This window comes from Erpetoichthys calabaricus, chromosome 10 (assembly GCF_900747795.2).
Source record: "Erpetoichthys calabaricus chromosome 10, fErpCal1.3, whole genome shotgun sequence".
Classification (NCBI taxonomy): Eukaryota; Metazoa; Chordata; class Cladistia; order Polypteriformes; family Polypteridae; genus Erpetoichthys; species Erpetoichthys calabaricus.
In genome coordinates, this window is record NC_041403.2 from 56,181,327 (window position 1) to 56,208,828 (window position 27,502).

Sequence of the window (27,502 nt, forward strand, 5' to 3'; positions counted from 1 at the left end):
ACCTGTTCTGAGAAAAATATCTTAAAGAACAAGGTGTAAAATTTTCCAATAGTCTCAAGGACGTTGAGGACAATATCAATGGCTATGTGGGTGTCCCCTGCCTTGTGTAAAGTTAATGTCTGTGACAACAATCCAAAGTTGATCTTGTTTGCTATATTATGTCTAGAGAAAAGTTAATGCTACATTCCAAAATAAATAAGTGTGTCCATTGCTCAGGCTTAGCAGTCCTGGTAGTTTAAGAATCTTTGCTACATTAGTCCCTGGCAGGTTTGTTGCCATTGAAGAACAATGTATTTTATCAGATGATTCTGATCATCATACGTGAACTGAAATTGGAGTGCAGATGGACCATAAAACAAGGCAATGATTTGATGATTGAGTTTTTTTGTATTTGCTCATTTTTACTTATGTGATGGAGTCATCATGCTGTTCCCATTGGTAAGTTCATATTTCATTTTGATGGCCACCTTCAGTAGTAGGGTGTTGTACCATGATAGCCATTATGATTGCAATAAGAAGTCAGGTAAAATGACACCTTTTATTGGCTAACTGAACAGATTGCAATATGCAAGCTTTCAAGGCAACTGAGCCCCCTTCTTCAGGCAAATTGTAGTCAAGTAGGTGGCCATTTTGTTATTTATGGTATCATTACTTCTAGCATATATACAGATGACCACTTAGCCTCTATTTATCCTAGTTTTGAGATTTTCAAAATAAATCTTGCCATGGGTACTTAAGTTTAATTTGCCTAGGGATTTTTCTTGGTTGGTTTAGAGACTGAATTTTGCTCATGGTTTTGAATTTGATTTTGTCTTTGCTCCAAAAGACTACTTAGTATGCTGACATTGTTGGGTTTACTGTTTACTTTGACCTCTACCTGTCTTCCATACTGAGCTTATTTCTCCCTTTCTTTAGCTCTTTTACTCTCCTGGTTACCTTAGTCACAACAATCATAGCACAAACTCTGCCTTTTCCTAACAGGCTCAAGTCAGAAATCAGTCCTGGACAAGGTGACAGTCCATACACCTACACTCACATTAACACAGGTCTAACTGACAACTAATATGACACACAAGTACTTGGGAATGTGGGAGTAAAACTGGAGTACCTAGGGGAAATCTACATAAACATAAAGATAATACATGAGAACAACAGAAAAAAAGAAGTTTAAATTTAGAAGTTTAAAAGGCCTAGTCAATACCCAGGCCATTGAGATGCTGTGACAATACTAGAAAGACTCAAATCATCAAGTCTAACATATTCACATTGTTCATAAAAGTATCTCAACCTATACTAAACAACCACCAACCCATATGATGTAGAAGTTCACCTACACTGGACATGCATGCATCAGTGAAAAAAAATCCTTGAAGGAATAGTAATGTCACCACCACAAAGTTGTAGTGACCGGTGAATTATTTGCCTTTTGTGGATATATGCAGCATTCAAACAGTATAAAACACAATTTAGCTACATACAAGTAAGCAACACAAGCATCATGGAAAGCAACTCCTCTACATCTGCTGTCTTTGAATATGTTTTTTCTTTCATGAAGGGTGACCAGTCAGAGAATGAGATTTTGGAATGAGCAGAATCCAATCAGAGAAGGGCTACGAAATAACCTTAAACAAATCAAAGCGTGATTGGAGTCTACATTTTCAAAACTCATCAAGTATACAGCTCTGGAGAGGGTCCCTGTTTTCAGGGGTTAAAAATGCCAGGGTAGTATTAACAAAAGGCAAAAACAGAGACTAATGTCTGTAGTGAGTTTTTAAGTGAAAAGGTAACAGTGTGGACGTAGCCTTAGAAATGTCACTGAGTTGTGAAAGTTCCAAAGGAGGAATGGAACAGAATGCATTCACTGTACTGCTAGTCAGTAATCAACAACTACAAGAAACATTTAGTCGCAACTTTTGCTCCTAAAGTTGTCACAATCAGCTGTTCACTCCTAACAAGTATTTATTTTTTCACATAGGTCACTGGGTATGTCATTTGCTATAATAAATAAATAAAATACAGCAGAACCCCGATTATTCACGCAATATCCGAAGCAAACCTGTAAATGTAATAGACTCCTTTTCTTGTAATTCATAAAAGCTTTGCCGTGAATTTAAGAGCGTAAATACTAAACTTTCAACCTTCACTGCTGTAAGTGTGACGCCTTCATTCTACTCCAACTACACGAATCAGCTAACATCAGTGTGTTGCTAGCATTGACCATATACACATGCTGTACTGTTTCGTTCACTTGGGATTTTTGTGTTTTTACATTTCAAAGAGCTGTGGTGAACTGCCGGTGTTGAACTGCGCTCTGTGTCCTCTGGCTCAGAAATGATCACTTTGCAGCGTGATGTAAATGGAGAGCTCCATCCGTCAGCCACACACAGCCTGAGTCTGAACACTATGAGCGGTGCACTTCCCTGGAGATGTCAGCTGATCTCTCTGTGTGTCAGACCCCATCTCCTCTATGCATGGTCACCACAACGCTCCACCCGTTTACAACACAAATTCCACCTATATCGCCAATTGAATGGCTGCATACTCATACCACGAGGCACCTGAGTTTGAAGATTTGCGCAGTGGTGAACTGACAGTGGTGAGGTGCAAAGGCACGTTCTCGGACTCAGTGGTGGGAGCTTTGCAGCATGAGCTAAATGGAGACATCCATCCATCAGCTGCGTGGAGACCATGTGTGACCACTGTGAGCAGTGCACTTTCCTGCTGATGTCAGCCCTCACTTTTTCTGTGCAACATCACCAGTACAGCACCCAATCCTTTTTTATCCAAGTTTTCATGTATCTGAGGTAACATTGGTCCACATTGCCTCAGATAACTGGGGTTCTACTGTAAGCATGAATTATTTGTTCACTATGGGTAATTTTTAATTACATTTTGCCTGATGTTGTATATTATTCACTGAGGAAGAATATGCAGTAAGGCATAAAAATTAGAATGGGAATATGACACTGTATTCAGGAAGTCTCTGTTTGATATTAAGCACTCATCTCAAAGCCACAAGACCCTTGCTGTTCTATTATGTATATCACCCCAATGTAATATGTTATCTTTATTCCTACTACAGCTTCTGATTTTATTTGTATCCTTATTTTCCTTGGTCTTACTTCATCAAGTTCTGTGTCTCATTATTTCACTTTCATAAAAACAAGATGTAGTTAAATGAGTTTGATAACTGTAGATTTATTCAATAGCAGTTATTAAAGAATGCTAATATATCCTGCACACATGTCCAGCTCTTTTATAAACACAGGGAATCTTTTTCCTGGTGGCAAAGATAACCAAAGAGCAGGAGTGAGTCCAAATTCCTGTCTTATAAATTAGATTTTTACACAAATCCTGAAAACAAAAGCATGACCCTCCACAGGATTTTCCCAAGTTCAGACAGATGTGTTTAACCACCTAAACTAAACAATATTTCTCTCAGATGTGCTTTCTAAACCCCCCATATAGGCAGCCATGAAGTTCAACCAATATTAAAATGTCAATGTATTCCACAAGCTTTGCACTCATGTATCATTTTGTGCCATATTATTCTTTCATGTGCCATACATTTCTACCAATTATTATTATATTGCTTGCTTTTCCTTTTTTCATCTCAAAGCACAAGGTGAGTTGCAGATGACACACAGCTGTATTTATTGATAGCGCATGATGACTCTGACACTCTTGGCTCCCTCATCCTGTGTCTTACTTGTATTTCTGAATGGATAAGCAGCAACTTTCTCAAACTATATAAGGAGAAAACAGAAATTTTAGTTATTGGAAAAAAATGATATAGTGAAGGAATTAGAAATTATCTTGATCCCTTAGGTTTAAAACTCAAGTCAGAGGTAAAGAATTTAGGAATAACGTTTGAATCTGATCTAAATTTTAAATCACATATGAATCATTAGAAACATTAGACACTCTAGACGAGAACAGGCCATTCAGCCCAACAAAGCTCACCAGTCCTATCCACTTATTTCTTCCAAAAAAACATCAAGTCAAGTTTTGAAAGTCCCTAACATCTTATCAGACTACTAGGACTGCACTTTTTCACTTAAGGAATTTAGCTAAAGTTAGACTTCTTATAACTTTAGAAGACAATGAAAAATTCGTTCACACTTTTGTTTTCAGTTGACTAGATTACTTTAATGCAGTCCTAACAGGTCTACATAAGGAAGACATCAATCAGTTACAGTTAAGATTCTTGCTGCTGCATTCTGCACTTAGTAGAAAATGAAAATCTGAGCACATTTCACCAGTTTTAGCATCCTTACATTGGTTAAACGTGTCACTTAGAACTGACTTTAAAATACTACTAATGGTTTACAAAGCCTTAAAAATTCTTGCCCTGTCCTGTATTTTGGAATATCTACTCCTTACACTTGAAGTCATAACCTCAGATCTTGAAGTCTCTGCTCCTAATCCCAAGAGCCAACCTGAAAAGAAATGGCAAGGCGGCCTTTTGCTGTTATGCATCTAAACCAGGAATACTTTACCAATAGAAATTCACCAGGCTAATACTGTAGAACAATTTTAAAAACTGCTACAACCCATCATTTTAAAATGGCTTTTTCATAGCTACATTTTAGTTGTATCCCTGATAAGACTTATATGGGCATTGAATTATAATTTTCCTCCGGGTTCTACAATTCTTAATCTATACTATTCTCTGCTGTCTTTTTTTCATTCTTCTGTGATGCCGATCTGCACCACCACCACCTGATCAAGGTACCATGCTGCCCCCTGCATTTATGGACTGAATGGAGGGTGTCCCAGATGTCCACATCACCATCATCATCAAATTTTTCCATGTGAAGCCTGAAAAACACGAAGACTGATTTAGAATATCTATGTTAGGTAGAATGCCCAGTGGGGGTCTTTTGGCATTGGAACCCCTGCAGATTTTGTTTTTTTTTTTTTTTCTCCAGCCTAACTGAAATTTTTTTTCTTTGTTTTTTTCTGTCTTCCTGGCCATCCGACCTTACCTTTTTCTTATTTACATACTGCATAATATTACTGCCTAATCTCATTTATGTTTTATATTCATTTCCTTTTTATTTCATCTTGTAAAGCACTGTGACCTACATTTTTCGTATGAAAATGTGCTTTATTAATAAATGTTGCTGTTGTTTCATTGTTCATTCTTGCTTTTTCTTTTACTGGTATGCTTTATTAGTCTGGGATAAATATATTTCTCATACTCTGATAGCAGAATAGCTGAGAATATTTTATTGCCAGAGATTTTCTATTATTGGACGGTGGAAGCCCCATACTAAACATTTGTTCCAAAATAGTATTATCTTAAAGTTATAAAAAGTATTACCACACCCTGGTATTGATAACTTACAATCACTGAACCCCAACAAGTTAAGCCCTCCATTACCATCCAGCTTCCAAATGTCTGCTTGCTATGAGAGCATTTAAAGAAGATAACAGCATGAGCACCTCAGCTAACTATTGCGCCCATCTCTGTCAACTTTTATTGGAGTCTCCTGGCAGAGAATCATTGTAGACTTATAACAAGTAAAGTATAAAATAATGATTTTTTGTCATGACTAATTTTGTGTTGTTGCAGTAATTATTTTCTTGCCTTTTTTGCTTTCAGGCAGCATTGCAAGTAAAAGGATCTTCCAAGACTGCAATTCTAAACAATAAATGCAGGTCATTCATGTAGATAGCACTCCCTACTCTACAATCCCATCAAGTTCAAAGTCATGGAGACCTAGCCACGTTCACACTTTCACAGTTCATAATCTCAAAGGGTCAGTTGCAGTGTACCTGATATACTGTATATGAGACCAGTCCAACCTGTCTAAGGGAAAGAAAACAAAAAATCCGACAATAGACAAGATATCTGGATGAAGGAAAACTCTGGGGGAACCTCCTGTCCTTAGTGATTTTACAAACCTATTCAAAGTCAAACATGGCAGGTCAGCTTCTCCCCAGCATCCCATAAAATTCTACAATAAATGCTTATACCCATAGTTTTTGTAAAATCATACAAACATTTGACATTATGTTAGTGCCCATTGCTGGTGGTGTTCTTCAACCAATGAGGCACTGACAATCTATTGCAGTTTGTTGTCACTTCATTTTTCTCATTAATCTTCAACTTAACTATGGTTGTGTTTCTAATTTGCATGTTTATATTCATTAGATCTAAACTATGTGTTTTTCCTTGTTGGTAGTAATTAATTGCCTGCAGGTGAGGCTCAGATTGGATTGGCGGCATGTTCTATGATTCCCATTGTGCAAAATCTTTGGCAGAAGTTAGAAGAACAATTCCTGATAGCTGGCTATTGAGAAAATTGATACTAGTGAATAATTATGTAAATTCCATAAGAAATTCTTCTGTGGGAAATTTGTGATTCATTCTGTGTTCAGCCAGGAGCTTTAGTTCCATGAATGGACCATGTTCATTGCTAGAAAACTGGGTTGTTCCACATACAATGCACCTGATGCCCTCAATGGTGACAAAATAACCACAACAGCAAAAAAACGGTCATACCACTATAAGATAAGACAAGACAACAATAAAGTATTGGGACACCTCAAATTGAAACTCTGTATAATTGATGGGAACGGAAAAAAAACAAAACAAACAAAATCGTCAGAGAGATCTTCTCAGACTGTACTCAAAATACAGACTGAATCAAAATGGTGGTGGTGCTCCTTAAGAGGATGCCAGACCAGAAGGGGCGGGGTCAGGAACCTGTGTCCCAGAAGTGACATCACTGGGCCTGACAGTCAGCTGATCAGTAAGGAGAAAGGAGAAAAAGCATTAGACAACAGCACCAACCCTCAATGCAGGGTGGAATTACCATTAGATAAGCCTTCAACTTGTCCCCAAGCATACCACAAATAACAATTTTAAACTTAGCTTATATTAAATAATTTGTCAGCATACAGTCCACATCAGGCCCTGCTGAGAGACCCCCATTGAATAACAACTGGATACTCTTGCTTTCTCTTTCTCTTTGTTAGTTGAGGTGCTCTTGATGTACTAGCTGTTCTCTAGCCAAGGTACTGTTAGAGGATGCAGAGAAGTCTGGAGAGTGGAAGGGTAAGGTTAAATCAAAAGTCTCAGGTGCTCCAGCATGTCCAGGGATCAGGAGCAATGGGGTTTACAAATGGCAGGGTGTTGCAACACTTTTTTGTAATTTGAAAACAATCAGTTTCTAACCAGGAGCACACCCAACCCACCACCATTCCCATGCTAGAAATTTTTGGAAACAACAACCTTTTTCAGTTTTGCCTCAGACAGAATCCAAGATATTATTTTTCACAGAATGGTATAATACAATAATGAAAACAAAAAGCAACAATTTATAATAAAAAAGAAAATCAACCAATGTAGCATAATAATAAAATAAGTAAAAAATATATATTTAACATGAAAAATATTACTTAACTAGTCATTTAGCCCGTTACAATAACGGGCGCTAGAACAGTAGTGCATAAACATTAGTAGGAACAGTCTATATTAAATGGCAAGGGACTTTGACCTCATTCTTTTTGTTGGTCGTATTTTTCTTTCTTTCATCCTTTCTTTTGTTGATGTTTACTTGCTGAGCTGACCGTTCTTTGTGGGCTGCCGCCATGTATTGTGTGTCTTTAATTTTCTGTGACAGTAATACTGTCTTGTACGGCTCTATTCAATAAGGGCGCGCACAAAAAGGCGAGCTTCAAAAGGGCGACCTCAATTGAGCGCGGCGAATAAAGGCCTTTTTGCGCGCGCTCTTATTGAAGGATGCCGTCTTATACGTCCGCTGGCTTGTATGTCCGTAATATACCTTTAATTTTCTCTGGCGGTAATACAGGCGTGCGCGTCGGTAATATGCCTTTAATCTCCTCTGACAGTAATACTGGCTTGTATGTGGCTGTAGTATGCGTCACTGTATTGTGTACCTTTAATTTCCTCTCACAGTAATACTTGTTTGTATTTCTGTAAAACGCCTCTAACTTTCTCTGACAGTAATATTGCGCATCGCACCATGCCCCGCGCATGCGCACTTCACCAGAAGACACCCACACACGGACACCTGGACGCACATAGGGATTTTATATATATAGATAAGTAACCTTTTTACATGAGTTCAGTGCTTAATAATGTTATGATCTCCTATTACAATGAGGCACATAAAGAGAGTAGGCCTCCCAAATCCCAGAAAATACCCCAGACCAACCCAGAATTAGTCAGGGGCTCAGGTATAGTTCTCACCCCAGGCAACCTAATGGCATTTAAATGCTATTCTTTCCAGCCTGCAAAACCCAAAAATCGAGCTAAGTCTTTTTAGAAAACAAATATAAAAAATATCCACTGAAGTGGATGAGGAAAACTATTAAAAACTTTCAACCGAAAAATAATACGTAAATATTTTTAGGAAGAATTTTAAAAGATGCCAAAAACAAAATTAAATCAATAAATAGAAGGAAAAACAGGTTTGCACCTTGGGCAAACCTAAAAGCAAACAAAATTAATAGTCCACAAATTGCAGAGATCATTGAAATTCGCCAAAGCATTTTTCACAGCAGATTCGCTGTGTTTGTTGGTGATCTTTTTTTTTTTTTTACTGTGTGTTGACTTTAGGCAACAGTTTGTTCTAAGAACCCCATGATTCTTTATGAGGCCAGCATGGCATTACTGAGCTGTAGTAGCCATGTGTAGTACTTTCTTGCATGTTTACTATAAGATTGTTGCCAAATTGTCCATCACTGGGTCAAAAGAACATGAGGAAAAAAATGTGCTGAAATCACCACCTCCACCAAAGTGCTTGATAGTGCTGCATGATATTTTTCTCTGAATTTAACCACACTTGTGTCTTCCACTTGCAATCCACTTAGGCAGACATTTTAGGGCTGCATCGTTCTCTTTTATCACAGGTGATTGGACAATTTATGCAAGTTCTGAGGTTGAGTGTTTAGTAAGACAGGCGGGCTATGTCACCACATGGCATAGACACCTTTGTTCTGTTAAGAGCTCACAGCTTTATTACTATATAATTAATTACATTGATATTTTGTTTCACCATCTGATTATTTTTTATTGAGACTGTGTATGGGCCAGTCTGTTGCCAACTGAAACTTTTCTGACCAAATAGGTCATTGTGCTCACAAAGGGTCCTGCACTGGGATTACCACCTCCAGCTTTGAAATATAAAGAATTATAGCAGAAATGATAATTAAATAACCAAAAACAGAAGTTCCGAGCTGTATAATTTTCTCATGTGACCTCTAACTCAGATAGCCCTCTGCATTGTGATTTAGGTTAAGATAGAGGCCACAAAAGGTTTTGTCTAACTCTTAATAAAAATTTTAAAAAAGACAATATAACAGATAACAGAAACTTGGTACACAAAACATGTACACAGTCTCATCATCTGCATGCCCTGTAATACAAAATATATTTACATTTAGTACTGAAAATATAAATATTTTTAAATTAACAAAAGACACACAATAGGAAAACAAAAGAAGAACCTAAAACTTCACAGCAGCCATTACAGAACTGAGAGTGGCGGCCAAACAAACATGCAATTTTCCTTAGGAAGGTTCCATTTACATGGAATATTAACTACCTCTCAGTCCAGCAATGGGACCGTCTTCTACTAAAACGAAAATTAATAAAATATCCCTGTACTTTTTAGTCTATACAATCTAAGTAAAATAACCATAAAATACTAGATGATTGTAAAAGAATGGCTACTTAACCTCTGTTACATTCACAAGAACTATGATGAGTCACATCTTGTATCTCGGCCTCACAGTTATCAATTTTACACAGTTATTGAGAGGAGTTAATAAACATCCACACTAACAGACATGTGCTTTCCATCTTTCTGTCATAATATTCAGTATTTTTACTGTATAAACTTGAGTTTTTTTATTACAAGGAATCAATTTAATTTATGGAAGTTTTATATAGTTATTTTTTTTTTACTGTTATTCTGGCAAAGCCATTGTGTTACTATAATTATGTGGCTGCAGCCGTGATGTTTATAGCTGCTAGCCTTTTGCCTGTCACACTAACCATTGCATCTTTACAGTCCACCTATATAAGATGGCGGCACACAGAAAAGCAAAGACAATTGGACTTTTTAAGATTAGTTAGGTTAAAAAAAAAGTTGGTTAGAAACCTTTTGCAATGTCTATTCCAATTTGTTACTTATTTGTTTAGTGTATTGACAGTTGGCTTGACGTGCTTACCTGATATTATAATTACTCCCTGTTTTTTGCCATGGTACTGGCTATGCCTTTTCATATCTTTTCAGTCTCCTGGCCATTTATTTTGTTTAAGACAATTCAGGCATAAAGTCTGAGACTCTTAACCAAAACCTGATCTCAATCTAAACTTATACTTATTTGTAGAGAAAGTATGCATATCAGACACTATAACTTAAAAAGAATAAAAATATACAATCTGAATGATCCAAATCAAAGTGCATACAGCAAGCTTCATGCCAGATAGTTTGTTAGGCTTAAGAGCTGTTGTATTCTTTATCTTTGCTTTGTTCCATTTGAAATGGGATGCTGGATTTTCTGAGTTCTTAGTTGGAATTTTTCAACTGAAACAACCCCCGTAAGTCGGATTTCCAACTCAGAAACTCAGGGCTGGTCTCTTGTGTCTGAGTTTGTCTGACTTTAGACTATGATATCAACCCAAAATATCGACATACACCGCTGACTTTAGCAAAAGTTGCAGTATTATACTGTTTACTAACACTTCTGTCTTTTTGTGTCTTATTAAATCAGTCATACACACAGTACTGTCCAACATCTATCAGTGGACACATTCCTACAGTGTTTGGATACACAAAATACCATGTAATGCCTTGTTATCAACTGCTATTTATTCCAATGGAGCAAGCACAACAAATGTTTTCCTGGATGCCTCCATATTGGTTTTCTAAATGTTTTACTGGAACATGTTCAGCTCAAGTGTGGTGTCATTCCCAGTTCTGAAATTTGACTTCCAAGTTGAACTGAATGCAGCATTTATCTTCTTAATCCTTCTAAAGTGTTCCTTTAAAGTGCAAGGCATTGCACCATCTTTTTCCTCTTAGGTCAGTTGTTATACTAGAGAACGTTGGGATGCTTCTTCAAGTGGCTAACATGACAGAAATGTCGAAAAAATGCTTCTGAATCCTCTCCAGCCTTGGTGGCCGATTATACTAGAATTAGCAATAGTTGCATCAGCTGAAATCAGACAATAGATGATATCCAATGGTCTTACTAGTTAATGAAGCTACTTCTAGCTAAATACTGTATAATAACTTGTTGACTAAAATGTTCCAAGTGCTTATTTTTCACCTTCTTATAAACATACACACTGCTTAGTTTATATGAGCTTAAACGTATATAATCTAATAGTTATACCACTGTATGAGTATTTGCTTTTACATTTGAATATCTCCCAATATTCTACAGCCGGTTTGCCTACATTCCAATATCTGGTACTTCTTCATAAACATTTAGCCATTCAAAGAATTATCGTTATGTACTTGCTGACCGCTTCCTGTCCAAAAAGGCACTATTCTGTTAAACTTCTGTATAAATACACAATCATAAAAATAACGCTAGCCTTTCCTTATGAGTTATACAATTCAGTCTAACTTACATAATATTTTATTCACTTAAAAGCTGTGTTCTATCTTAATAATCATGTATTTTTATATTAACATCACACAAATTAAATATTATGAGTGTTATTTAACAATTGTAAAGAACACAATATTTTCAGCTCAATACACAAATGAATATGCATAATATTCTGCTTTTAATACAACATAAGAAGATACTGTATATTTCTGAAACCTAATCTTAAATTTTCTTAAATCAAGGAGGCCCCTCTAAAATGGTTCAGATTGGGCTCCACCATTCTTAAGGCTGGGGTGGCTGGAAGAGGCATTGAATCTGTAACAGATCTATACAATGGGAACTGCTTTATTGACCTTATTAATTGGCTAGAAATTTAACATCACAACATGGAGGCAGTTCTGCAAGAAATACAAAAAAACAGGCTTATCATATTTTAGACAAAAACATGGAAAGGAAGCTGAAGTTGTTAAAGGGATCATGATACTGTGAATGTCATATTTGTTTTCAACATAAATATTGAAGTAGCCTGTTCCAAATACTTCAGACAGTTACTTGAAGAGCTCTGAGTAACCGTGCATTCCTGTTCAAAATGCCCACTGAGCTTTATACATTTGAAATGCTGTCTGACTCAGCCTCTCATAGCAGAGGCAATGGCCATGTAATCTCTTGGAGGGCTCTGTAGCACTGATATCTTTTAGTAGAATCATCTTCAAAACTCAGAACTTGATCAATCCTGTATACAAGCCTTTTGCACGCCTGCATTCTAATTAGTATGATTCATCCAGGGTCTTTTCCCTGGCTCAAGGATGTTTGTTTGTTGTTGTTTTTCAAGTATTGTTTTTTATATTATGTTTTACATTTTGTTTTAGCTTTGTTTTGGCTTTGTTGTGTTTATGAAATATTTTGATTTTCATAGATAATGTATTATTTATTACTAGTTTGTGTTATAACATATATATACTGTGTATATATATATATATATATATATATATATATATATATATATAACTTTTAGTTGTTTTCTGTTTTCACTGCAGTTTCAGCATTGCATATCTTGTTTCCAGTTCCTGCTTTTTGATTTGATTTATCTTTGATTGTTTGATTCACCTGATTTGATCCTGCTATTATTTAAGGTAATGGATTTTGGTTTGCAACTTGGATGTATTTTTCTTTAGGTTTTGACTTTTAGGTAAAATGTATACATTTTGATTTTTTTTGTTTCTGTTTGCCTTCTTGTGGTCTTTCTGAATTCTTTTGTAAGAAATCCTTACTGTTAAAGGAACTTTGTTTTGTTTAATTAAGGACCAGAAATGAATGGTTTACCTGTTTACTTTATTGCAGACATTTGCATCTTTTATGTTATTGTGTGAGAGGTGGGATCATAACACTGATGATGACCTCACTATTTTGAGGCCTCAGTATGCAGCTTTTGGTGTTCTGTCCCTACCTAAATCTATCTGTTGTATTCCTACAGTTTTAACATTAAAATGGAAGGAAAACCCCTTGCCTTTGTTGTGTATTTAATTTTAAAAAGGCTGGTTGTGCTACAATTTTCTGAGCTCCGAAAATCCAAAATAGGCTTCATTTCCAGAACCAACCCTCAAAAACTCTGAGAACTTTTAACATAGTGTAAATAGGCTTGGCCCTGAAAATTAAGAAGCAGACTTTGTGGCCTACACAGCCAAAGGAGGAGCCCCCAAGTATTTTAAAACTCAAAGAGGGAGAGGGGAACCATGAAACCCCTGTCCCAAAACAACAAAAACAGTAATAATCATAATAATAACAATTTTAATAACAAGAGAGTTAAAAAAAAAACTAATCAAGTACAAGATCATCAAAAAAGGCAAGCAAAAACATAACAAAACTAAGGCTTAAACCCAATGACATAACCGGAAACAAAAGACAATAATGAAAAAACCTGAAAATTCTCAAATAAATCAATAAAAACACATACAGAAATCCCAGAATCCAAACCTGAGTCGAACAACAGTGCATGAATGCCTCGGCAACTGTGTGGAGAAAACTCAGGTATTATATAAAAAGAGCTTAGCCCCGTAATTCCAGTGTTAGGGGCCCTGCCTGTTTGGGCTCAATATAGGGAAAACAAGGAGCATAGGACAAGGGACAAACTAAACTGAAATTCTTAAAAAATGGCCAATCATTTTTAAATGAAACAATACTCATTAAACAGTAATATAAAAAAGAATGACAACAAAAATGTTTTTAGAAACATAAAACACAAAGAAAGCAACAATATAAACAAATATGAAAAATGGCCACAGATGGAGGCCTGGCCAAACTGTGATGAGTTGTACCTCATCCTGACATTTTATCCTCTAATGTGTATTCTCAAGGTAACTGTTCGGAAATCATGATATCTCTTTTTCCTTACATATGGTTCAAGATTTATATTCAATTGTAATCTTTTTGGAGTGTACCTGGTGATACTTCATGCTGCCAAAGGTACCATAATAGATAAAAATAAACAACTTCATTTTATCCAAATTCTTCATCAGGAATGAATTTCCCATATGGAAAAATAAAAAAGTAAAGGATCACCAAGCTTAGAATTTTTGGTAATAGCCATTTCTGGATCAATGGCACATTTACTGTAGTGAAAAGTTAGAGAAACTCAAATATTATTGACAAATGACATTTGTTGTATTTGTTTAACCATGGTTCAATGGGAGATCTCAAATATTGTGTTAAAGTTTTGTTAAAAGGTGTTCTCTTATAGTCTGGCCCCCTATTCAGAGTTGTTTTTCCTTGCATCCATTGCACTGACTTCTTCTTCACACACCCTAAATGAGTGAGAAGGAAAAATGCAAAATGGATATTGTGAGAAGCTTAGAGGTTCTTGAACAAAGAAAATGCAATTGTAGTGTATACCCTGAATATGTAATCCTGCTGAAATAATAACTACTATCAGTACTCTGACAGTCTCAAAGAATTTAATGTGTTGGGTCTCAAGCAGGGGAGACTATGTAGGGACCTAATCCAGGTCTTCAAAATTCTGAAAGACATTCATAAATTAGATCCAGCAGAATTCTTTCAGCTAAATGGTGAATCACATATGCAAGGACACCAATAGAAGAAATGCATTGAAAACTGAAGCACATCTTTACTCACAGAGGTGTGTATACCTGCAACAAGGTACCAAGTCAGGTAGTTGAAGCAGATACGTTCACAACTTTTATGAAGCATCTGAATGAGACATTGGAACAGCTGAGCCATTAGTTAAACAAATGAGCTTGATGGACTGATGGTCTTTCATTTGTCAGATTTCTTAAGTTCTATGTACTTCATATAGTGTTGTGTTTTAAAAATAAACTGATACTTTTATTTAAGTGTTTTACTAATGGAATTCCACACGGTCTTAGTCTGTCTTGTACCCTGATAGTTGGCTGAGGTGTTCCGAAGAATGAGATGCCATGCCAAGACGACTTAGATATGCAGTATGTGAAGGATCATTTGTCTTGTTTTTGAATGTGTGATTGACAGATTAACTTGAAATTTGTACCACTTATATAATATTAAGTGTATCATCATGGATTTTGAGCTTAAAATTAAATGCAATTATGCTGAAAAAAACCAACATCTTATAAAAGCCCAGTGTTCCTTCATGTTCAAGATCACACTTTAATTCACGACTGACTGTTTGTCTTCATGACCACTTTACAGAATTCCAAGATACCTTCAGTTTGCCTGTGCCAGCCAGCATGTCATACATCTAAGGCAGTGTGCCGACAGCAGCTTTGCTCGTTCGTTTGCTTTACAGTACATAACAGATAAGCATGTGATCCTCTTACAGAGCCCTGAGCCAAGATTTAAAAGGAGCCGATAGCTAGAACAGGATGTACAATTAGATCTCTGTTCTTACACATAGTGCTGAATAAGAAGTACATCTTAGCTTGTGATGCCAAAGGCTGTTTGTGAGTTGAATAGTTGAATAAACATGATGCTCATTATCCCCTGTCAAAAGATTAATTTAAAAAGACAGTGGATTGGAAGGAATTCAAACCGTCGTTTGTTTTTCTTGTGTTGATACGTTACAGAATCGCACCATCAATAGCCTCGAGTAAAGCTAGGCATGTCAAGTGTATATTCTAATGAGGAGTCATATTCTACTGGGACGTGGTTCTCAGAAACTTTGCACATATTAAGCATGTGGTGGTTGTGGGTGTGGTACTCTATGCATACCTTACATCTTGTGTCTGTCTCACTTAACTCAACGCAAGTGGTGAATGGCACAAGCCTGGAAGTGTACAGCTTCACTTATATGCCATGTTGGCTTGAAAACATGCCAACTTGCCTTAGAGAGGACGTAAAAAGTATCTTACCTTTAAATTATTTCTTTTACTGACCCATCACATCAAAGCTGCTGCAGCCATAACTCTTGAATGTTGCAGTTGCACACATTGCAATGCATTTGTGGCGTGTTGAGCGTTTAGCAGGCACAGCAGAGACAGAGTGACGGTGCTTTTTGTGTTTTTGATTAATCATAATTGATAGGGCGTCTTGCAGGAATGTTGACTGGGAACTTCTTGCTTACCTTTATGTACATACTGTAAGCACACGGCTGTAAATAGACTAAAGGAAATAATTCATTTCATTCTTACGTGAAGCGTAAAAAGATGATAAATTAATTGTGAGCCTGTCATATTTGTGCATATGTCAATCTGTAGTTCTGCAAAATTAGTATTTGCCTTCAGACTTTGTAAATCTTTCCATATTTTTAATGTTTTCTGAGAGCCTATTTAATTAAATGAAATGAAAAAGTAATAACAGTTCATCCATCATTCAAACCTCTGAGTGAAAAAATGTTACCCTTTAGACTTAACAGCCACTGGCTTTACACATTTTATCTGTAAAAGTTAAAGCTTGGGTCCTCCCTGCATGGAGTTTGCATGTTCTCCCCGTGTCTGCATGGGTTTTCTTCAGGTGCTCCGGTTTCCTCCCACAGTCCAGAGACATACAGGTTAGGTGAATTGGCGATCCTAAATTGTCCCTAGTGTGTGCTTGGTGTGTGGGTGTGTGTGTGTGTGTGTGCCTGCGGTGGGCAGTTGCGCCCTGCCCAGGATTTGTTCCTGCCTTGTGCCCTGTGCTGGCTGGGATTGGCTCCAGCCGACCCCTGTGACCCTGTGTTAGGGTATAGCAGGTTGGATAATGGATGGATGGATGGAAGTTAAAGCTTAACACTTCCTTTCACTACTGATCACTCTATCATACTGATGAAGCCTGTCCTCAATGACGGACTATTTCAATACCATAACATTTAAGGCTTTTGTAGAATGAGCTGCTCACATGAGTTTCTGTAGAAATTACAGATGGACTCAGCTGTTCTACAACATTGAATTTCTTCGTCAAGTGTTTTCTTTTCTAGAAATGGATTTATGTTTAGAATCATTACGATGCTATATGACCGATTTGTGCCTCAGATGATAAATAGACAGCCTCCTGAGATGTCAGCCATTGCACGGCTGTGCTTGGGTCCTAATTTGGGATCCTGAGGTGGCCCATCCTGTGGTGGGTGCGGCAATGCACTGTATCAGTGCATGCTCCCAACCTCCTCCTCCTCCTCCTTATCTCCTGTATTAATTATTCTGTCGTTATTATTAGTTGTCTATCAAGAGTATTCGCTCTTTGGAAGTTTTCACATTTTATTGTTATACAACATTGAATCACAGTGGACATAAGCTAAAGCAGATCTCTTCAAAGTGGTTTAAATAATACAAATACAAAAATTAAACAAAAAAAAATTGATCACCCCCTCATGTCAGTATTTCGTCAGCCTTGAGTTTGTGTGCTCAGGCCTCTATCAGCTTTGCACATTTGGACACTGCCATTTTCCCCCATTTTTCTTTGCAATGCTGCTCAGTCTCTGAAGTCTAAAACCGAAGTCCTGACTGTCTGTGGTCATAAAAGATCCCTTTCAATAAAAGAGAAGGGTGTTTTCTGATGTCCTGACTAAATTGTCCATCACAACCTGATCATTCAAGCCCCCCTAATCAACCCTTGTCCCTTATTGGCTAACTATCTCTTTCACTCCTTCACCACCTAATAGATGGCAGAAGAATCGCTGCCGTTGCATCATCCAGATGGATGCTACACATTGATGGTGGTTGAAGTGGCTCCCAGTGTCTATGTAAAGTGCTTTGAGTATGTTAGGAAAGAGCTACATATATAAATTAAATGTATTATTATTACGAGGGACATTCAAAAAATGTCCACACTTTTTTTTAACTCTATTTATTAAGAATTGCAAAAACAAATTACATCATTTTTCTGCATAGTCACCTTCCTTTGCGATGCGATTTTCCCAGCGTCATACACAAGTTTTTAATGCCAATAGCAAAAAATGTTTTTGCCTTCACCGTTTCCAATGAAAATATAAAAGTGAAACTTTTTGAACGTCCCTCGTATTATTATTATCATTATTCACAACATGGTGAGAACTGAGTAATAGTCAGCTTCAGTTTAGTTAAATTAGTATCCGTGATGATTGTGGCACAAAGCTTTTTCAGTATTCACAAAGTTGGCCCTAGAATCTCCATAACTGGATTACAGTATGTGAAGTACAAGGACGTCATTTTTCTTGTACTGGTACATTTCATGGTAGATCACTTAGTGCACCAGATAAGTGAAAACATTGGAGTCAAACCTCCCCCTTTATATGTTTAAAAAGTCAATGTCAGAAACATGCAATGTGTAAATACTTGTCACGTAAATGCTTAATTCTGTCTAAATACTTATGTGAATATTCTTTCATTTTCCTTTCATTATATCATGATGAGTGTTATGGGTGCCAGAGCCAAACTGCCTCTTTTTTTTCTTTTGGATGAGTACATTTCTTTAAGTGGTTTGTCTTTTAAAAGTCTTTGTAAAGTACTTGGTTTAAAAATAAACAAAGTATCATGGTTGTTGTTATTATTAGCATTGTAATGGTTCAGGGGTGTGAGTGAATAATTTTAAAATCAGACTCTTGTAGCAAAGCGTTTGTTAAACTCCCTGAGATGACTGGTTTTCATCCTGGCCATTCCCAGTAAGTGGTGTCACTATATCAATGCCCATAGTGTACCTGTGCCAGCTGCCATTCCCATGACTGACATAAGCTTTCTCTGACTGGCAAACTCACTTAACTGGGTCTAATTCTCATTCTTAAAAGTTTGGTTTGTAAATCCCATACATCCAAATATAAAATGTAAAGAATTTTCTGATTGTTTCATGGAAATTCTTAAGAGCAAATAAAGTGTACCTTAGTGTTTAAAATAATGTGCAATTTTAGCACGATTGTAAGCTTGATTTAAATTCATAGACTGATTATCTGAGTCTGCCCAAATTTCAACTTCATCGGCCATCGCTTCATGTGCAGTATGAGAGGGGTTGCTATGCCCAGTTTCATCTTATTGGCCTGTCGTACGTCAGAAATTTCAATTTGCTGTCTTGTAGTTAAGCATCCTTAAGATCTGATTTTCTGATGTTGCTATAAAATTTCATTGCGCATCGATCACAATATTTTATACATTGCGTATTGTCACTGTCATGCTCATTTTCACATTTTTGATTTAAAAAATCTAAATATCATAAAGCAACACACATACAGCTAAATGGCCAATGACCAAAGCATCTTAGGAAACCTTTACTGGAGGAACACAAAATAAAAACACACAACATTAAATTACAGAGATGACGAGCCTCTGTCTGCAAAATAAACAGACGTCTCAGCCATTTGCGTTTCCAGTTAGGCCTTCCACTTTTCTTCGTACTTTCAAAGCACAGTAAAGGAAGAGTCCAAAACGTAGCTCTTTTCTTTGCTGACATTTTAAGAAGCCTGTGTCCATTGTGTTTTTTTTCTGAATGAGTAAAACTGCCCTTTGGGTTCATGTGCACAAAAGGTCCAAGTATCCACGTCATGGCATGTAAATTAGAACAAACATGTTTGTACAGTTTGAGCACATATACGACTGGTGACTCTATCATGCAGTTGAAGTAGTTGCTTGAACGCGACTTCTGAAAATCGCACAATGTGTGGCTGGCATAAATGATGATAAATGATAATGATGCTTTTCTAAAGCTGGTTATGGGTGGTGTATGGCTTGAGCCAATGCCATCAGCACAAGATGCAAGGCAGGGTCCAGCCCTGGATGAGACACAATTTCTCATTTAATCCTGGAAGGTGTACCATTGCCAGTTACATCTGCATTTATTTATTTGGCTGACACCTTTATTCAAGGCGACTTACAACGTTTGAGATCTAATTCATTTAATTTCTTTTTGCTTTTCCAGTGGGAGTACAGGCAGTTAAAGTGGCTTGTTCATGGTTAGTAGCAGGATTTGAACCCACAATCTCAAGGTGTGAAGTCCAAAATGTTAACTATTAGGCCACACTTTTTATAAATAAACTTCAAGGATCTTAAGAAATTTGACAAATGAGAAAAGATCATTCAGTCCATCAAGCCTTCACGTTATAGCCATCAAAACTTCATACCATACTGTGCTTTTCAACTTTGCACAGCATTGTTGGTGCAGCATATTCCAGTTGTAGCTGTGGCAAGCTAAATGACTCACTCACAATTAAACAGGCAGCCATTGCTGGGGCTGAACCAGCACCAAGGAGTGTAGAATCTCAAACCTTTGTCACTGGGCCACGCTGCCTAATCAGCTCTCCATCCAGGTTTAGGATAAAGACATTTATTAGATCAATAAGAACTTTAAGGAATTGCAGTTTACTCACATATTGGGATTTGAACCCTAGATTATTGAATCTGCATAAAAAACAGGAGAAAACATAAGCAGACAAGAGTGAAAAAAGAACATGTAAGCTCTATAAACAGTGGCAAGGCCAGAATTTTATCTGGGAACTCTGGAGTTTTCAAAATACAACACCATCTGTAAAGAAGAAGCAGATTGACGCAGTCTGTTTTCCAACAAACCTTGTTTATTTTATTTAGCACCCTGCCAGTTTTCATGCTGAACACCATCTTGAGTTATTTCATGGCACAATTTGTAGAGATATTTATTTCTATTGTTGGATTACTGATTCCTACAGAATAACACAGCGAAGCTGCAGTGGAATTGTACCTGTCAGCGACCTTTACATTTCCATGTCTCTTTCATTAATGTAAAACTACAAATACAGTAGTTTCTAAAATATAAAGTTTAAAGTAATGCACATCATTTTCTAATGCAATAAAATTCCACAGTTTTTCTTCAAGTATTTTTTTTTTCCATTGGTAGTCATCAATTAAATGTAGCCAATCAAATAGCCAGTAAGCAGACTTTTTTTTTTAATCCGAAAAATGTGCATGTCAAAACAAACCAATGAATGATTTATAAAAGGAAGCGCTTAGAGGAAAAAAGAGCACAGAATAATCAGTGTTTGCATAAGCTTAAAGCAACTTTGATTCATCACCATCTCAGAACAAAAGAAACAGACAGAAATGTTTATACAAAGCTTATTGATGATTTTATTTTATTTTAACTTTTCACATTTGCAAAACGTATGACTCGCATTCCAGAAGGTAACGCATTTGTGTACCTGTAATTACGTGGCAGCCACCAAACAAGCCATCACATGCAGCACACGCACGTTGCCGACTCGATGGACATGTGAACGTCCTCATCACGCGTTACTCAGACCACAAGTGGTAAAAGCAGGTTCTTTACTCAGATCATGCTGAACTGGCTTTTATAAAAAAAAGTAATTTGCATTTTAACCACCTGCAAACTTTATTTCTAAGAAAACATAGTCTTGTGTAAGAATGTAAGGATTTGTGCATAGAATGTGGAATTTGACAACAGGGATCAATGAGGTTTTAATTATATAATTATAGTTTTGAGATGGAAGTGCCCCACAATGTAACGTTTGAGGCAGCAGGGAGGTAAGTCCTACTCCAGCATCAATTAGCACAAGGCAGAATCTCAGCCAGTATTAAAGACATGAGCCCATTTCTAATTTAAAGTCACTTGTTATATTTCTTGTCAGCATGCCAATGTAAATCATACTGTTATAGACAACATTGTGCATTATATTATAATGCACTATTATACAAACTGATCAATATACGATACTTTAAATCAGGAACATAATGATCAAGCATGTGAAATGCAGTGTGCTCACCAGGATAATAAAAAGAATATAAACACATTCTAGTAGTGAAGGGCATGTCCTACTGTGGTGAGTTAAGGATATTAAACCTGCTTATTCTTAAGCAATAATGCCTACATGCAGACCTAATCCCACCCTTCAAAATGTCTTAATCAGGTAAGAACAAGGGGGCTCCGCCCCCTGCTCGCTTCGCTCGCCTACCCCCGGTGTTGGGTAACCCGAAATACATTGGTGAATGTATGAGATATATTGGAGTGTAAAGGTGTAGAAGACGAACAAAGGACGTATATTCATTAATCCTAATGAATGTTCACTAATAGTGGACTCATTACAGAATGCGTTGTCAGCTAATTGGCAGAATTGTTTAGCGGCCGTCTGTCGTTCCTTTCTTTGCCATTTATCTATTGACTCCGCTGTTTGAGAGGCGCGTTGTAGGCGCCTACATTCATTAATTGTATTCAGGCGGGCTCGCTTCTGTATGTCCGTAAGTTGAGATGTTTCGTTTTGGAGCCGTGACTCGTTTGGTTGCATTGTTTGAGAAGCGCGTTGTAGGCGCCTGCGTTCATTTGCTATATCCAGGCGGGCTCATTTTTGTAGCCCCGTTAGTCGAGCTCTTTCACTTTGGAGCCGTGCCTGCTTTGCTTGTGGCATTTCAGACGCACGCTGTAGGTGCCTGCGTTCATTGATTCTATGTTCATTGTATTTGTCCATGCGGGCTCGCTTTTGTAGTTCCGTTAGTCGAGCTGTTTGGTTTTGGAGCCGAGACAGTTTTGCTTCCGCGGTTTCAGACACGCGTTGTAGGCGTCCACGTATCTGCGCATGAGCCCTCCATACTATCTCGGGTTTGACTATGCTGTGTTTTGTGGATGTTTGGGGACTCCGTACTTTGTCTGGTTTGACTGTGGGGTGGGACGCCGAAGCCTCTTCTGTTTGTGTTCTCTGTGAGTACTTATAGTGTTGTATTACTGTAATGTGATTCACATATGCTGTGGAGTCCGGATCTTTGGGGCTTCTGTACTATCTTGGGTTGTTGCCTGCGGTGCTTTCGAAGCGCGTTGTAGGCGCTTGCACCTTCCGTACTATGTCGGGTTTAACTATGCTTTGTAGTATGCACGTGTAGGGTTCTGTACTCTCTTGAGAGGGCTACATACAGTTGTCCATGTGTAAAGTGCTTAATATTGTATCACTGTAAAGTGATTCACATATGTTGTGGAGTCTGGATCTGTGTGGTTTCTGTACTATCTCGTGTTTATGCTTGCGGTGTGTTAGAAGCGTGTGGACCATGCTGTGTAGTGTGGACGTTTAGTTCAGAAGCGCGTTGTAGGCGCCTGCGCCTTTCGTACTTTCCCGCGCCTTACGTACTATCTTTGTGGACCTGTGGGGCCTCAGTAGCCTCTTCCGTTTGACTCTGGGGTGCAGCGCAGAATCCTCTTTTTTGTGTGGCTGTGTCGTTAGTCGTTAGCTATGGGCGCGTTGTTGCTTCATTTCTCATTCACGTTAGTTGAGCTCTTTCGTTTTTGGGCCGTGAGTCCTTCGTTCGCGGTGGATCAGACTTCGCTTGCAGTCTATGAGACGCGCGCTGTAGGCGCCTGCGCACTATGTCTCATGGTCCCATCGCCGTGTACCTGCGTCCATGCCTTCCGGTTTACCATTCTCGGTTAGTAATATGGATTCTGCAAACACAGGTCTTGAGTAAAAATCCATAAAATGTGCTTACACTTGGAAATGTGTATAAGCCATTTCTTATGCAAAAGTTGGGATTCATAGAACAAAAATGTGAAGTGGAAATTGTCTTATTGTTTAACCAGACCATCCGAAAGGTGAGAGGACAATGAAGTGAACAGAAAATCTCATTTCATTGCACATTTCAATGACACCTCTGTGACATTCCGATGTTCTTAAATGAATTAATTCACAGGTAGTTGACATGTTCTCTCAATAGAGCTGTATTCAGTGTTGATGATATCGCCTAATGCATATACTTAATGTTAATTGCTTTTGTCTATAGAAAGGGCATTGCTGTTTGTTGTCCGACATAACTGGCAAAGGCAGCGTTAGTTTTTTTAGAGGATATTGTCAATGAGGCTAAGCTTTCAGGAATTGCAGTTTTTTGGCTCATGATTTTGACTGGCTTATAAGCAGATTTAAAGTTCCTCTTGGAGTTGTGTGCTGAATTGGAGCCTGCATTACAGAGACCATCCATCCATCCATTTTCCAACCCGCTATATTCCTAACTACAGGGTCACGGGGGTCTGCTGGAGACCATCATGGAGAAATCACGTAATTCCTGTTCCACTACAGGTTTTAACAACCACAGGCACTTTTCAGCATGAACTGTCAGAGTGGTCAAGAATCTCAGTGTTACCTGTGAGCCGTGACATGCCATTTGTATATAATAGTCTAATTAAGATTCAACCTCCACACATACAGTATCCTTACCATTTGAGTGAGATCAAAGCCGAGATCAAAAGGCAATTTGCAGCAATTACTGATTTTCATAATGTAGTTAATGCAATTCACTGCACACATGTTGCAATAAAGGCATCATTACAATGAATTTCCTTTTGTAAACAGAAATCAATTTCATTCAATTAATATACAACTAATATGTGATGCTCAAATGTATCTGACTTATGTTATTGCATGGCTCAACCCATAACTCATTTATTTTATCAAATAGTGGTGTGGGTAACAAACTTCAGCGTCAAGCTATGCGTGATGGTTGACTTCTTGGTATTTAACGCTATTTCACAGAATTGCAATTAAGTTTACTTCAGTACAGACAACTTGTATTATCTTTCTTTCAGGTGATAATAGGTACACCCTCACAAGATCAGTGATAGAACAGACTGTTGGTTCATTAAAGGATAAGTGGTGGTATAAAAACTTGTGGGAGAGAACACTGCTGTACAGCCCCACATAGATTTGCTACACTGTGATTGCATGTGAATTCTGCACAGCATAGCACAGACACATGAATGGCCTCATCACATCAACGCAACAGCAAATCCAAGATGTTTGGATGTTGTATGTTGAATATAAAGAGACTAGTATTGCAAAATTAACTTTTGTGGGGCAAAATTATTTTATTATTCAATAACATTTTTTTGAATATCTTGCAATTCTCCACATACAGCTTGCATCACTTCACACTGTGTACTGACGGTGGTCTGGGCGCCACATGATGACACTTTGTTATTGCTCACTCCAATCAGCTGCTGCTACTCTTGTGATTTTATTTGTTTTCTTTGTTACTCCTGCAGCAAAAATAATTTTTTTTTTTTGCTATTCTCCAGCTCAGTCAGTAATACGTCAAATTTATATCCAATTAAGTTTCGTTTTCTGCATTTTTTTATCTCTATTCATCTATGGTTTGAATTAAAGAGGTCACTCAGGAACATGGGCAAATTTATGCAGTGATTAGATCGTGAATATTCCAAAACGGCATTTTTATGTCATTATGCAGGCAGTGTGGCAAGTGACTAAAAGTGTGTGCATAGTTACAAGTTGATTTGAGATTTATAAAGGAACTTGGCATGGCATGTGGCTTACATATGGTTTTATAAATCAGATTTTTTTGTGTATACACTGTTGTAGCCTTTCGTGCGTGATGAGACAGCTCGAAAGTCAGAGATAACAAAAGTATTTTGGTAGCGGTTGCATGTGGGAATAGTCAGGCTCATTAGAAAAGTTGGCTCACTTAAATCTGTAACTATTTTACCTTAATATTATTAGTACTGAACTAAAATTTAAGTCACATAATTAAATACAAGTAATGATGAGTAAATAAATTCGTACAAAATTAAACGTAGCTGCCTTTACCCAAAATTTCTTTTACTTTCCGTCTCAAACCCATGAATGAAGACCCTTCCAGTTCTGGCATTTTTGATGATATCACATCTGGGTCGCAAGCCTATGGAGGAAGATCCTTCCGGTTCCGCCCTAGATTACCTCATTTTCTGTTCTGGCCTTTAAAGCCGCCATCTTACCTCCATACCATCAGTTCCATATTGAACTCAAATCTATACACATCAGTGGCATAACTTATACCCTTTTGCAGCCAGGGAACAATATATGGGTGGCTGCCCCAAACCTTTATTCGACTTTTGTGTCTACTTATTGTGACAATATATTTATATACGTATAGACATTTTTAAAAATTCATGCAGGTTGACTCACAATAAATTAAGAAAAAACTCTTCTCGTAACAGAGGAGGTCAAATGGTTTTCCATATAGTGTGTTTTCATTTGGAGAAAATACAATAATATGCACAAAGGTACATTTTGGTGTGTCTTCTTGTGGAAAATATGCAGCATATCACATTTGAAACAAAACAGTGCGGTGATGTGAATGAAAGGAATAAATAGAATAGAATTCATTTTACTGGCATCATGTGATTACCTGCAGCTACAGAAAAAAAACTCGGGTCAACACAGAAGTGTGAACAAGTCATTAGGGGCCAATATTCCTTATTTTTTACCCCAAAAAACTTTTAAACTCTCCCAAAAACATTTTTTAGTGAGTTTTGTGATTTGCAAATGTGATATTGAAAACAAAACTAATTTTTGTGCAAGTTTCACAAAACTGTATTAGGAAACTGAAACTTCCCTGCTTAGACATTTTTAACTGCTAACACACCTCTGGTGATTTGGGCCAGCTGCAGGGTCATCAACTGGAGACTGCCGTTCACAGATGTTTCGGCCCTTGCTCTAGTACAGCAGTGGCACGTTGGGGATGTCTCCCTGCCACCCCGTGCAGCTGCCCTTACAGTGGTGTCATTCCTCAAATATTGTCTCTCCTCCGAAGCTACAGCCAGTAGCTACCGTAGCTTTCTCTGCCTCCTCTCCTAGCTCTTTTACTGCTTTCTCTAGGTTTGGCCACATCATGGCAACAGCATGGAAAACTTGAGCTGCTGCTTTACTGAAAAAAAAACCCTTCATCCAACTTCTACCAGTTCAGTATGCTTGGGGCGTTTCCTGTCATTGGCCGGAAAATCAGTGAGGTCACTTCCTTCACATTCCAAGCCATGCCCATTTCTAGTTTCGGCCTTATTTAAACAACGTCATCCTGGGAAATCAGTGTCCATTGTAGGACCAGTTACCTCTGCACCTCTGAAATCTTCTTTTTGTAATTGGGCCTAAAGCCAATCTTTTGTGCAGCATGTTGTGCTGTACTTTAGTCCTCCGGGACCCAAGCTTCATTTTTGTTTCTTCTTCTTTACTTCACAAAACCTGACATTCTTAGAAATTTGCATTTTTTTCCTATTAGAAGGTAAGGCTTTCCTTCAATTAAACTGAAAGTTCAGATAAGGGATCAACTACAACTCTTTGCTCTTTAAATAAAATTTTGACCATCACAATACCAAGTAATTTTATTGCAACATCACTACAACAGGAAATTATCCCTAGAGTCCCATGGTACATAAACTCAGATGATGTCAATGATGTGACAAAAATGACATAAAAATAAATGCAATTAAATTACAAAAAAATGCAAAGAATATTATTAAACTACTACTAATGTTTTTTTTTTTTCTGGAGCACCAGTTGAATAAATTAGGAACTGAACCAGTAAGCCTGTGGTTTAAAATCCTGTGCTTTTAGCTACTGCATCACACTGTCTGTTTAAAGTAGTATAGCTGAGTAATTCATTGGCAAGTGTGATGTGGTTGTTCACAAGTGAAGTCTTGGGAATTGTGTGAATTGAATACTAGATTGGAGACAGCAGCTGTCATACAATGGTCACACCCTAAGACAAACGTTTGCTCTTCCTTTGACTATGGTCAGAGCTTC